At 29.4% G+C, this 14,386-nt stretch overlaps 1 protein-coding gene across 4 annotated transcripts in view; it reads left to right on the plus strand.

Annotated features, from left to right (window-relative positions):
* Window positions 1–14,386, plus strand: part of LOC129980820 (solute carrier organic anion transporter family member 74D-like) — a 345,623-nt gene that overhangs the window by 76,882 nt on the left and 254,355 nt on the right. For all 4 annotated transcript variants that reach the window (XM_056091219.1, XM_056091212.1, XM_056091214.1 and 1 more), the window contains exon 2: window positions 9,638–9,705. The gene's annotated coding sequence lies outside the window, so the exon portion shown is untranslated. The remainder of the gene's footprint in view (window positions 1–9,637; window positions 9,706–14,386) is intronic.

The following is a 14,386-nucleotide window of genomic DNA, read 5'->3' on the forward strand; positions in this document are numbered from 1 at the left end:
TTACTTTCTTTTATCGTCGAACATGTGGGCTGCTTCATTATCTTCTGTCCTCTTTATGCTGCTTCTGGAAACGCCAGCACTTTGGTTCTGAAGAGGACTTACCTGACATGATTAAAAAAAAAAGAAGTAGGCGCCCCAGGCCAGTTACAGGAAACTTGTGATTTATATATGGTGGCTGTTAAGCGTTGGTATTCAATTGAGGATGATGATCTAGTGGTATCTTTCCTTTGATTTTTCTATGTACTCCTATAGAGACATATTGTCGATACAAATACAAATTTATTGGATACTTTGTCATGTTAATAACAAAATATGATTTCGATGCGATACGATTGTTATTTCCTGCTCTTTTTCTTTCAAATATGCACTTTTCTATCAGTTAAATGATGCATGTCAAGCAATATTCATTACAATATTCTATGGCTGTAATAGTAAAACCCAGATGCTTTATTTTTACCAAGAATTCTGCTATTTTCGATTTCTTTGTAGAGTTTATTAAAGTTTTTATTGTTGCTATGAGGAAAATTATTGTTTTCATTTGGGAATTATACTAAGCATATAACGGTGAATAAATGCTATGAATTCAATATTTTCTTTGCATATTTTTTTATCAAAAGAAAATAGAAATCTTACTAATTTTTGATTTAAAAAGATTTACAACAATTAATTTGTGTGTTATAATCAGAAAAAAAAAATGCATTCATTAAATTAATTTTTTTTTTTTTAAATTTACCACAAAAAAAAAATTTTAGCATTATTTTTTCATTTTTTAAGAATCAAAATTTGCTTCAAATGTTATTGAATTTTCTATGCACAAAATATGGCTGTACTAGAATAATATTCACACTGAATAAATTAATTTTTTATCAGTACAGTTCCATAAAATCTAATTAAAAGTATTGATGATTTAAAGCCATCAGTAATTTTGTAGAACGCTAAAATTTTAACACTTTCATAGTATTTCAGCATCAACATATAATTAAAATACCAATGCAATTTCTCGACGCATTCACACGCCATATACACTGGTGAAAAAAAATTCCAACACCAAAAAAGACTTGTGTTAGATAAACAAAATTTGGTAGGCATATATATACATCTGAAAGATGACATCGATTCAAATTTCGCGCTACGCGCATAAGTGTGGCGTTAGTAGCGCCACTCAGAACTTTCAAATCTGGTTTTCTTTAAATGCATGCTGTAAAGTTCGTGAGTGTTATTTATGTTTGAAATTTGACTTAGTGAATTGATGTTAGCTAAGAATGCCTTTAAGAAGACGAAGAAGCCATTATCAACAGCTCACCGAGTTTGGACGAGGTCGTGTAGTAGGGCTATGAGAAGGTGGATTTTCTTTCCGCGATATTGCAGAAAGACTTGGACGGAATGTATCCACTGTGCATGATTATATGATTATTGGGAGCAGTGGTCAAGGGATGGTACTGCCTCAAGAAGACCAGGTTTCGGGTGTCCACGCGGCACTAATGAAAGGAAAAACTTTGGAATGAAGGAAATATTCTTTGGCGCCGGCTGTGGCGCATCGCACTGTGTCTGCGGCAGAAATTCGAGCTGCAGTTGGTACCACAGTGACACAACGAATGTTAGAAATCGGTTACTTCAAAGAAAGCTCTGAGCCAGGCGCCCTGTAGTGTACATTCCTCTGACTTCAAGTCATTGCCATTGTCAAGCCAGAGCTCACTGGAGGACAAAGTGAAGATCTGTTGTGTTTTCTGATGAAAGCACGTTCTGCCTTGATGCCAGTGATGGTCGTGTGTTGTTCAGAAGGAGGCCAGGAAAACGTGTGTCTAAGTCTGCGGCTTAGAAACACTGGACCTACACCTGGAGTCATGGTCTGCAATTTCCTATGACAGCAGGAACACTCTCATGGGTATCCCAAACACACTTACTGCAAATTTGTACGTCAGTCTGGTAATTCAACTTGTAATGTTGCCATTCAGGAACAGTATTCAAGTGGGATTTTTCCAACAGGATAACGCTCGCCCTCATACCGTTGTTGTAATACAACGTGCTCTACAGAGTGTCGACATTTTACCTTGGCCTGTGAGATCACCAGATCTGTCTCCATTTTAGAACGTGGGGGATATAATTCGACGCCAACTCCGGCATCATCCACAGCCAGCACTGACCGTCTCAGTATTGATATAACAAGTACAACATTAATGGAATTCCATATCACAAAGTTACATTCGGCACCTGTATGACACAATGCAAGCACGTTTGCAGGCTTGCATTCAAAATTCTGGAGTTATTAATGTAATGTCTATTAATGTAACAGTATTTTACATTTGAAATGCGTTTTCTTGAGCTTAAATTAACTTGTGACCTTGAAAATTTAATCAATTAATATTAACTAAATTCCAAATTTCATTGCTGTACAATATTTTTTTCTGGGTGTTGCCATTTTTTCCCGTCACTGTATTCTTGCCAACAGCAGTAACGTTTAGCAAACCTTCACTAATCATTTCTTAACCTCTCGTATGTATGAGCTGTGGATGATTGATTGGATGTTTATGACTCCGTGCATATGTTCATATACACAAGAATCCTAATAACTTTCTGTAGTTTGTTAAAGGAACTCAGGTTCAAGATATTACCACCACAATTGTCATATTCAAAGAATCTTCTGAAGAGCGGAATTGATAATAAGGTCTTTTCCTGTTCTATAGTTGGCATTTGTATCCATGATATCATTTACTACATGTGGGTCAAATATAGCCCAATAATCTCGATAGGATGAATAGAAAATTATCTTATAACCATTCAACGTAATATTTACTAGTGGCTATTTGTCACTCTCGTTTATTTCGTAAAGTTATTTCCCAACAATACTTTTAGGTCATATTATTGACGAAAAAGAATCTTTTACACGATCTTCGAATAACTATTTTTTCATTGATGCAAGATGAATTATCATTTTTTTTAACTGTCTCGTATACGAAATGTACAAAGAAAAAAAGTATAGCAATTGTCAAAAAAATTTCGAAATCGGGATTTTGATTAATCATCCGTTTTATCCCTTCTTTGAATTAATCCCTCTTTCGTATTTGAAATTTTTTTGAACTTATATTTATATCTCTGTAAAAAAAAAAAAAAAAAAAAAAACACTTTGAGCTAAATGCATGAAATTTCATAAATGGTTTTCATACCAAATCTGTAGATTTCTTTTAAATTTTAAGGAGAATTCTGAGGAAATATGTTTGATTCGAGTACACGCGAATGTGATAAAATATAAAGAGTTATATAAGTAAAAATTGATACACATATTTAAATCCAAATAATAGATCCGTATTAGATTTGGATTGCAATTCGTCAAGGGATTGATCGTCTTTTAGTCTGCATTTCTGCATGCGTATAATCGCAATAAATCATAAACGTAAAAACGTAGGTAAATGAAATTTGTAATATGATCCTTCGTTTACAATTACAGTTCTAATTTTCCTGTTGAAAATCCAAAAACACATTCGATTTTCTGGCATTTGATTATTAAACTCATCGCAGCGATTCATCACGTATCCAAAGCTGATTTCAGTAAAAACGTTAGATTTGTGCCGAAGATAGATCTTTCGCAACTATAATTTACCAAGGGCAAGCAGTTACTACACAAATGTCAGTACACCACAAATCATCATACTACTGTAGTGTATGAAAATAAAAATATGAGCACTCGTGGTGTTCATAATAACTCGTGGTGTTCATTTTACTCTGGACAAGAAGGATAACTCCTTTATTGGAGGCTATGTGAGGAAGTTGCAACTCCCACTGACTGCATTATGCATTAGAATATACAAATATTTCAAATAAAGTATTCGCTATACTTGTAGGATGTTCAAATTTGATACGAGTGTAACGTCCTCTTGTTACATTTCATCCGTTGGCTACGTATTTCTATTAGCTACAAATTTATCCACTCAACCCATTTCGAATTATTATATTCCCTAATGCGCGAGCAAATAAACGTATATATTAAGACCATTGTTAGATTTAACTCAAAATTTGACAGATGTGAATACTATAGATGCTAAATCTGTGTACCACCGAGTTCTCTTTGTTTTGTAGTTATAGTGTTAACGTATATTCGAAAAAGAAGACAGACAGATTTCCTTTGAATAGATTTTGCTCCAAATTCAATAGAGATCTGCAAATGCCGTGTAAAGACTGTATTCTAAATTTCAGTCGTCTAGCTCAATTCGTTTTTGAGTTATCTTTGTTACAGACAGAAAGATAGACGTTTTCCAAAAATGTGTTTTGCGAACTGTGAGATAACGTAAGAGGTAGGTAACTAAAATGTAAAAATTCATCAAAATCTGAAATTTAGATTTTTTACGATTACAGTTCTTTCTCTATACTAAGTATACGACAGAGTAATAATCTAAAATAACTGAATTTTATGCAGTTAATCTTATACTTCCCCTAACCCGAAACATCAATGTGAAACTTTAAAAACAAAATATATTGAGAGTTTATAAAAATCATTTAATAAGAACTGAATAGGTAACAAATTTTTATTGCACCTTTAACGGCACATTGCAGTTAAAACAATTACTTTTTCTTATCTGTGCAAAAAAAGTAATTAATTTATTGATATTAAATCATAGACTGTAATAATACAGCAATAATAAGCTTCTATCTCCTTTTCAAATAAAAGTGCTCAAGTAATTCATTCTAAAGCATTCCCTAATGAATATCATGAATTCCACATTAACTCAAAAAGAATTAAACAAATTCCATGAATTATTTCCCATTTCTGACCGTTAATCAAAGAAACAATGTGTGACACTCACAGCATCATTCTCATGAAATACTGCACCTCTTCGAAGATCAGTATGTTATAATTACTGAAGACCTTGAGAACAACCCATTGAAGCTAAATATGCTTGCGATCCGTTACCTTGGGGGCGGGGACTAAGTACCTAAAAGGAGCATCAATGCAGCATTCATTTCTCCTGCTCATTTGTGATATAGGAATGGAAGTAAGTTTCTTCAATTTTATTTTTCTGATCACGTTGTTTTGACGGTAGAATCTTGATATCGGGCTAATAGGACGACGAATTCGAAGTCTAATTCCACTAGAGACCTGCCATTACGAGAATTAAATTTTACATCCTGTGTGATATCTCACTGTTGGGACCTGATAGTTTAGTTTAGTTTATTAAAAGAAGTCATATAATGTAGTTTTATGTGCTTCAGAAAGTGGGAAATAAAAGAGCTTTAAGTGGTACCTAAAGTATCTCAAGCATGCTTGCTCAATGTAAATTAACTTTCGCGATCAAGTTGATTATTTCCTATGTCAAATATCTTAACACGTTAACACTTCAAGAAATAGAGATACAGTGTTTTAATTTCTTTCTATGGAACGTCTTTGATAAAATATTCTTTATTTTATTGCATTATTATTAACTCGCTTTCTTGTCTGCCTATCTGTTTGTCTGTTCGGCACAAATTTTGTAATAGGTTTTAAAGCAATTTTTCGATAAGCTATAAACTTTAAACATACCTCTGCACTGGATGACGGATGACTATACAATATTAAATTCGCTTTCTTGTTTATCTGTTTGCTTATCTGCTGTTTGGTACAAATCTAGTCATTAGTTGTCGTCCAGCGGAAAATTTAAAATCGGTTGCAAAATTCCATATTCACGCAAGCTAAAAAAACCAAAAAATAATTATTTAAATAAAAAAAAATTAATATCTACATTTTCGAAACGAATTAAAAATATACAAAAAAAAATTTCTCTTAGCCCCATATAAATGATCTTGAAAATTTATGTTTGTGATTTTTTAAATTTCCCAACTGCAAATTTTATATTTGGTATTTGAGATCAAATCATGGAACATTAAAAATGTTATTATCAATCATTAAGATTATTAATTTTTAGCAACCATAAATAAAAACTAAAATAAATTTAAAAAATATTTTAAATAGCAAATTTTGTTTAAAACTGGTTGTATTTTAGTTTTCAAATTAAAACGAAATAGTAGTAAATTCATTATTCTGACTTTTGCTTCTTTCAGAATTTCAGAATTTTTCGAAATAGGAATAAATTTTAGATTGAATGATTATTACTTTGAGAGATTTATTTTTACTTACTATTATACGGAGAATATTCGTTAGCATTGTATGCTTGTAAATCTATCGTAAGTTCCAACAAATAAAGAACCCTCTACCATCACAGAAAAAACGAATAAATGCTGTGCATTTCCCATCTCTTGACCGTTAACGAAAGTAGCTAGGTGTGACACTTATTGTGAGTCTCGTTCTTATAAAATATTGAACTTCTTGGCGAGATCAATATGCTGCAATTACTGAAGACCTTGAAAATAAGCCATTGAAGCTAAATATGCCCGCGATGCGTGGCCCGAGGAGAGGTAAGAAAACTACGTAATCGAAGCATTTATGTGTCATTTACCTCTTTCCTTCATTAATAGTATGGGATGGGAAATAGCTGGTCCAGGTGTGTTCAAATACCATTTCGAGGTAGATGCGCCTTTGCGCAAGAAGTCGGCAGTAGCATTATTGTTATTACATAATCCTAAGCTTCAACTAAATCAAAACTTTCCACCCAGCGTTGGTAATGACGTATTACATGTCATGCATCGAAAAAGCACGCTAACCCATGTGTGTTGCCAGTGGCTGCACGTTGCAGACCATGTAGTTAATATAATAAATCATTTGTAGGCAGTTGTCTACAACGCTTTAATCACTTTTTTTAGTGGATGTTCCATGGCATCATGTTTGAGTAATGACGTAAACATTAGGGATGCATCATTACCTAAATTTTAATGGGCTAATGCACTTAATCGCAACCGCCGGTAGTATCTAGAGTTGCCACTCAGAAATTCGTTTTCAAAATAAACATCTACATGTTTGTAGTATTTTAAATATTATTTTACAAAACAAATATTGAAAAATAATAGAATCAAATTGCTTCTCTTTCAACTTTTAAACTGAAGATAATTTTTGAACCCTCAATATAAAATACCTGAGTTAAGTTAACACAGAGTGACTGTAGTAAATTAAGCTGTAGTAAATTTAAAAGATTAAAAATCTAATTAAAATTTTATATTTTTATGCCCTTAGTATTTTTAATGCTATTTTTCAAAAAAAAAAATATTGACAAATAACAGAATTAAATTGTTTCTTTTTCAACTCTTAATTTTGGAACATTTAATATAAAATATTTGAGTTAAGTTACCACAGAGTGACTCTTGTAAATAAATTAATCGTATCTTTAACAGATTAACTTAAAAACTAAATTAAAAATCTAATTGAAAGTTTTCATTTATATATCCGTAGTATTTTAAATATTATTTTGTAAAAAATATTGACAAACAACAGAATTAAATTTCTTCTCTTAAAACTTTTAAACAGAAGATACTCTTAGAATATTCAAAATAAAATATCTGAGTTAAGTTACCACAGAGTGACTGTAGTAAATTAAGCCTATCTTTAACAGATTAACTTCAAAACTAAATTAAAAATCTAATTCAGATTTTACATTTATATATCCGAAATAATTTAAATGTAAATTTACAAAAAAAAAAACTTTGAAAATTAACATATTAAATTGAATTGCTTTCAACTCTTAAACTGAAGATATTTTTGGAACACTCAATATAAAATATCTAAGTCACTACCTCCGATAAATTAAAAATCTAATTAAACATTCTAATCTAATTTTACATTCCTATGTCCGTAGTATTTTAATTTACAAAATTATTTTACAAAATTAATTTATTTTACAAAATTACGAAAAAAATTACGTAAAAAAAAATTTGAAAAATAACAGAATTAAATTGCTTTACTTTCAACTTTTAAACTGGAAATAATTTTGGAACACTCAGTATTAAATATCTGAGTTAAGTTACCACAAAGTGATTGCTGCAAATTAAGCGTATCTTTAACAGATTAACTTAAAACCTAAATTAAAAATCTAATTAAAATTTTATATTTTTAATATATATTTAAATTGTAACTCGTATTTAATAATATTAAAAAAGCAATTAATTTGTAAAAAGTATAATTTTTGTGGAATGTCAAATTATAAAAATGTATAGCATTAAAAAGAGCTAGAAAACCCTAAAAGATAACGACTTAGCTAAAACATCCTAAGAAATGTTACGAGTTTAATTTCTTTTTTTTTATGTGACATATGACTTTCAAAGTCTATAAATTTAAAACATATCCAAAAAAAGAAGTTACATAAAAGAAACAACAGAACTTTATAACTTTTTGGGGAAAAGAATTATTCCCTTTATTTTTGTTTTTGTTAGAAATATTTCCCAGCTGTGCTGAAATGAATGCTTTTATAAATTATTTTCACAGTCTGTTTGTGATTTAAAAAGAATCGTATTAAAAGATCTCGGATTTTTGTATTCGTGCTTAGATTACAAAATAAGTAGGGGGCTTAAAAATGCATGATTTCTAAAAGAATTATAGAGTCGTAAATGTGACGTGATCTTCGGTTGCGGATCATTTACGGTTCGATAATATTTCAGACAATGATATATGATAGTCATAAAATTTTGCTAGTACGGTTTTTAGATTTTTTTTTTATCTTTAATATCTTTTTTCTTTTTTAGATTATTATTCTCTTTTTAAAGACACCAATTTTAATGTTTACGTCTTATGATATATTCCAAGTATATGAGTCTAGAATAATACATTCAATCAATATAAACTTGTATAAACTAATATTTTTTAATATAGCGAATCTTTAAAGATTTGATAATAAAATTATTGCATACATTTGATAATAAAATAATCGCCAATTGTTCTACGCAATTCAGAGTATTCTCGAGCTCAGTATTTTTTTTTTTCTTTTTTTTTTTTACTTGCCCATTTTATTTTTCATTCTATTAGTTTTATTGTGTTTATCAAATGATTCGAAATATTTGCATATTAATATTTTATATTCATAACAGCTACGTTAATTTCTTTCTTTGTATTAAAATTAGCATCTTGTAGTTGTCACTTAATTTTCAGGCTTAATTTTTAGTTTGTATATAGTTATAATCCATAAGCCTATGATTATCCATAAATAATTTGCATTTATGTTGGTGAGCTAATTTTCTTAAGTAGAAAATCGTGATTCCACAAAGAATCGTGCAGCAATTTTTTAGGCATGCAAAATACCTTAAAACAAAATGATAATTAATAATTCTAATTAACTCTTTACTGTTTCTAACACACGTATTCTGATTAATTCCTATAGCCGAATTATAACTATAGCCGAATATTTTTTTGTGATATAGAAGTACTTAATTTATTTAAAGGAAGCGAATAAGAAACAGTCAAAATTTGAAATATTTCAATTCAACTTGCGAAATCACTGTACTAAATTTTATTTTTCTTTAAATTAATGCATTATTAATGGGATTTATTTTCTAAGATTTATTTTACCTTAGATTGCAAAAACAATATATATTTTTGGTAAGTGGCATAGAATTACCAAGGATCTAAACAAGAATCTTAATATCATATTCAAAACATGTTGTTTTCATTACGGAGTAAAGTTTCTTGAGTATCTTGTAGAAAAATAATAAATACTTTTATTTTAGTAACAGCTATTTAATTAAAACTAATTCTTGAAATCTAATTTATTTTTGTCTTCTTTTTCAGTCTTTGCTATCCGATCCGGAGAAACAATCAATAATAGATTGTTTATTAGAGCCACTGCATCTGAAAAGGTAAGTTTAATTTTTTTTTATTTGTCATATTTATAATATTCAAAGAAATCTTTTCTATTTAAAATTAATTACTACTTGTTCAACAAAATTGAAAATGTTAACATCCTAATAAGCATAATAAAATAAGAATGCTTTTTTATAAATCCCTGTTTATTAAACAGCACATATTTTTGAAATGAAATATAATTTCTTAATGTTCTATTTTAAAAGCGAACCAATCCAAATGTCTTTAATCAATTCAAAAGCAGGGATCTTTAATTATTTCCTGTATTTAAGATGTAAAATTAATTGAAAAGTTAATTAAAGGAAAGTTCAGATGAAAGAATTAATTTAAACAGCGGATATAAATATTTTCTAATAATCGGAATTAATTGTTCTCTGCCTTAAGATTTCAATTTCACTATTGTGATGGCGTTCATTTTTTTAAATTCTATATATGCAATTATTTGATTTGAGTTTTCGGCATTCGGAGATCAGAGGAGCATATGCTTTATTATTTGAGAATAGAATAGGAAGACACATAAGAATTTGGAACTCAAAGAGTAAATTAACAAGAGAAATATCAGCTACTAAATAAAATAAAAATTTGAAAATTGAAATCTGCTGTCTCAAATTTCAAGTTATCATGTGAGAACATTATTATTTTTAAGTCATTGTTTGTCTTAATTAATTTAAGTCATATCTGGTACATGGCAGACATTGAAGCCAAGTTTGTGTATGCGTGTGTGAAGATAAGTCGCCAAATGTGACAACCTTCTTTATCATTTTCTAATAACCCTTAAAGCAAAAAAATTGATGCTTCAAAAGCGATAAAGCGACAATTTTCTACCCATGCATTTTGATATTTCAAAAAGCCCCAAACCAAAACAACATCATGTATTCTCACATGATAATATCCCCTTTCCTCAACTTATATATCGGAACAATTTCTAATTAAAAAGATAGTACCAAAACGTTGAAATCATTAAAAACATTTTCAAAAATCCCTACTTTTCTCAACAGTTTAAATCAATTACACAATACGCAAAAGTAGCATATTATGATCTGTTTATTTCCTACATTTCAATGATTTCGACATCCTGAAAAGATTCTTTTGATAGATCCATGTCGTAATCAGCTTTAATTGAAAGAACAAATGAGTGTCTATTCTTTGAATTCTCGCTTAGAGGACTGAAATAAATTCGGAGAAACGCAAACAAATCACGGTAGTAACTGGAATCATCACTGGAAATGCAAATTTCAATAAATATGTCTCGGCGTCTTATTAAAGAAGGAAGAAAAAAAAGAAGATTAAATTCCATTCCGGAACAGTTGGCTTATATCTACAAATAAGTAAATGTAGTTACATCAAATTCTATTCAAATTATTTATTTCACGCTAGTTATTTGTTTTATTTTTAATTTTTTGCATTTTAATATTTTTATCAAACCCACATTTGTATTTAATTTGCCTTGTTTCAAGCTTTTTGAAATGGATTTCTGTAATCCAGCATTCACTCATCCTGATATGATGCAAATTTGAATTCTTTTACATTTGCATATTTCCGTGTTAATATTTTCAAAACTTAACTACCATCAGTCGAATAATTTAATCAAGTTTTGATTTCAGACAAATGGCGCCACTTGGTTTTAAAACATTTTCTTTTATAATTTCATATTTTTTATAATGAATCATACACACAAAAAAAATGAAAGTTTTAAGATAATTAATATTAATGAAAATTATTTCCTAGTTAAAAAAATGTTTTTATCAAATTTTTTCTTGAAACATCACACAACATTTCTTGAAACAAAACACAATTACATTATTTGATGTTTAAACTTGCTATGTGATAAATCATTGATGGATTTGGTTTAAGAGTCAGATTTTGGCTGAGATGCGCCAATGCCTTGGAAAATGCCGAGTGACAACATCTTATAGAAAAAACAGCAAAATTCTTCTAATTCTGTTTTTTTTTTTAAATTATTTTATAAAAATGTCGATGCAACTATAAAAATTAAAGCAATATGTTTCAACTATATTCGATTTCATCAATTTAGCAGTAAATCTTCAGGAAAATGTTTGTTTATATTTTCCTACGCTATAACTGTGCATGTCACCAATACCGAGAAATTCTAACAATGAAGTCATTCATCTAACTTAAAAGGAATTAATTCCTCTAATTCCATTTTTAGTAGCAAAATACAACTTTAATTCACATTATATTAAAATTGAATTTAAATAAATTTAGCGGTATTAAGGTTATCGAAAATTCACAGAATAGAGTTTATATAATTGAAGCTGCAGTAGTCCAAACCAGATATCAACGATCACAGACTAAATTGTTGTTAGCAGTGCAAATATCGTTTGCACCTCCGAGATGGTGTTCACTTGTTTACGTACTTTGATGTTAAGACCGTTGCCTATGGCAACTCTTCATAAGGCAGATGTTTGTGACCACATAAATCCTCCAAACGTTGTGATGTTTTTCTTTATTTGAAAATATTGTTATACTGAAACTTTCTATTTAAATTGAAATTTAATTGATTTATGAATTGAAGTATTGAAGTAATATTTAATTGATATTGAATTGAAGTTGATTTATGAAATTTTTTCTATTCTTTTCTCTATTCTTCTAAACTTTCTATCTAAGATTTACAGTTGCTGTACACTTTTTTTTATATGAGAAATAAAATAGAGGGTATAATTTAATATCAAATATCCTATATTAAATAAGATCTTGGACAAGGGAGAGATCTGAGCTTAGCTCAGAGAGATTTAATGTAGATAAATATTTTTAGGAATTTCTGGTTGAAGATTTTTTTATTCTTCATTGATTCGTTATTTATATGTTTGTTTTGCATTGTTTAATTTTTTCATCTTTAATGCTAAAAGCATTTGAGAAGAACGAAACAAATATAATCTTGCGGTTTTGCAATAAAAGAACTTCATTTTATTAGAAAAATATCAGATAGACCTTGTCTAAACATGTTTTTATAATTTTTGGGGCTTATTTTTTTAAATAAATATTTTTTTTTTATAAAAATAGATTTTTTAAAAATTTAATTACTAGTTTTCTTCTTTTTTGATTCTCGTGCATTTAATCATTTTTAAAATAAAGAAGTAAACGAAGAATTTTTTTTCAATATGTCATTTTTTTTTCAATGTAGCAATATTTATATTTATTCAATTTTTCGACGCCATAAAATCCATTCCCAAAATAGCATCATTTTCTCACATGATCAAAGGTGACAACATTTTTTTCTGGCCAATTTTTTTCGACATCATAAATCCCTTTGACAAAACAGTATCATGTTCTCACATAATAAAATATGGAATATTTACTTCTGGATAATTTCTTTCGGCATCTCAAACCCCATTCCAAATCAATATCACCTTTCTAGCATGATAAAAATGGGACAGTATTTATTTCTGGCCACTTTTTATCGACGTCACAAACCCTATTCCCAAATTAAATCATGTTTTCACATGATAAAAGTGGCAATATTTATTTCTGCTCAATTTTTTTTCGACATCACAAATCCCATTCCCAAAATAACATCATGTTCTCTTATGATAAAATGTAGCAATGTTTATCTTTGGACAATTTTTTTTGGCATCACACTTCCTTCCTAAAGAAATATCGTGTTCTTGCATGAGGCATTTAATCGTTAACTATCAAAAATTCTGCAATTCTACGCACGAATCAGACAGTTTATTTAAGCACAAATGGCTAATTTATTTCTTTTTTAATTTTTAACATCGTCAGCCCTTATTTAGAAATATTTTATTTAAAATCGATAAATGATTTATAGTCTCTTCTGCAGTAGAAGGCAAGTGAAGAAAGTCGCTTAAGGTTATCAACCCTTTTCAAAGAGAAAAGAACGGTTATTAAAAACAAATTTCTAAACAGCATCGCCGTTTATTCATAGCAATCGTTATGAGACGTTATATGGAACTTGACAAACTGGATTGAATTTTTATTTTAAGATGATAACCCGCTCCAAACATCGCCCGAAAGACTTCGCGAATATACATATATGTACATGCTCCCACTTTTTGGCATTACATTTATTTTACTTGTTTTGACTTTCAAAACTGCTGTGTCTACTAAGCCCGGGTGCTTTGACCGAAATAGAATTTCCGTAATGATTTTTCTCATTTAAAGGGGGGGGGGAATGCATTTAATATAAAGTGAATTACGTGTTTACTTTAGTGCTCATTAAAACCAATTACTGCCAATTATGTTATATCATTTATTGTTTGGTTTAACACTTGAAAAGATTTCTAAATTAAAAAATATAAAACGTATATAATAAACTATTGTAATTCCATAATTTTCTTATTTATTTCTTCTGAAAAAAAAAACTAATTTTATTTTAAAGCTTTTTAATGGCATTCATAGAAATCTGAGTAGCTTTATTATAGAAACTTAAATACGAGAATTCACTATGGTAACATATGCCGATGGGCTTTCTACTCAACAGTAGACCCATTATAGGATGTTGTTTGAAAATGAAATGTGAGCTTTCTTTGGAACTGCGCATGCGATAAACAGGCCAGAGAAAATTGGGAATATTGTTGATGTTTTTATTTTCTCTAAAGTTACCTCTCTGGAGTTCTTTTCCTCATTTTCTTCAACTCACTAAGCCACGCCTATATTTTAGCATTGAAAGAATGCTAAATTTCCATCAAAATTAAT

The sequence above is a fragment of the Argiope bruennichi genome, chromosome 8 (assembly GCF_947563725.1).
Source record: "Argiope bruennichi chromosome 8, qqArgBrue1.1, whole genome shotgun sequence".
In the NCBI taxonomy this organism is placed as follows: Eukaryota; Metazoa; Arthropoda; class Arachnida; order Araneae; family Araneidae; genus Argiope; species Argiope bruennichi.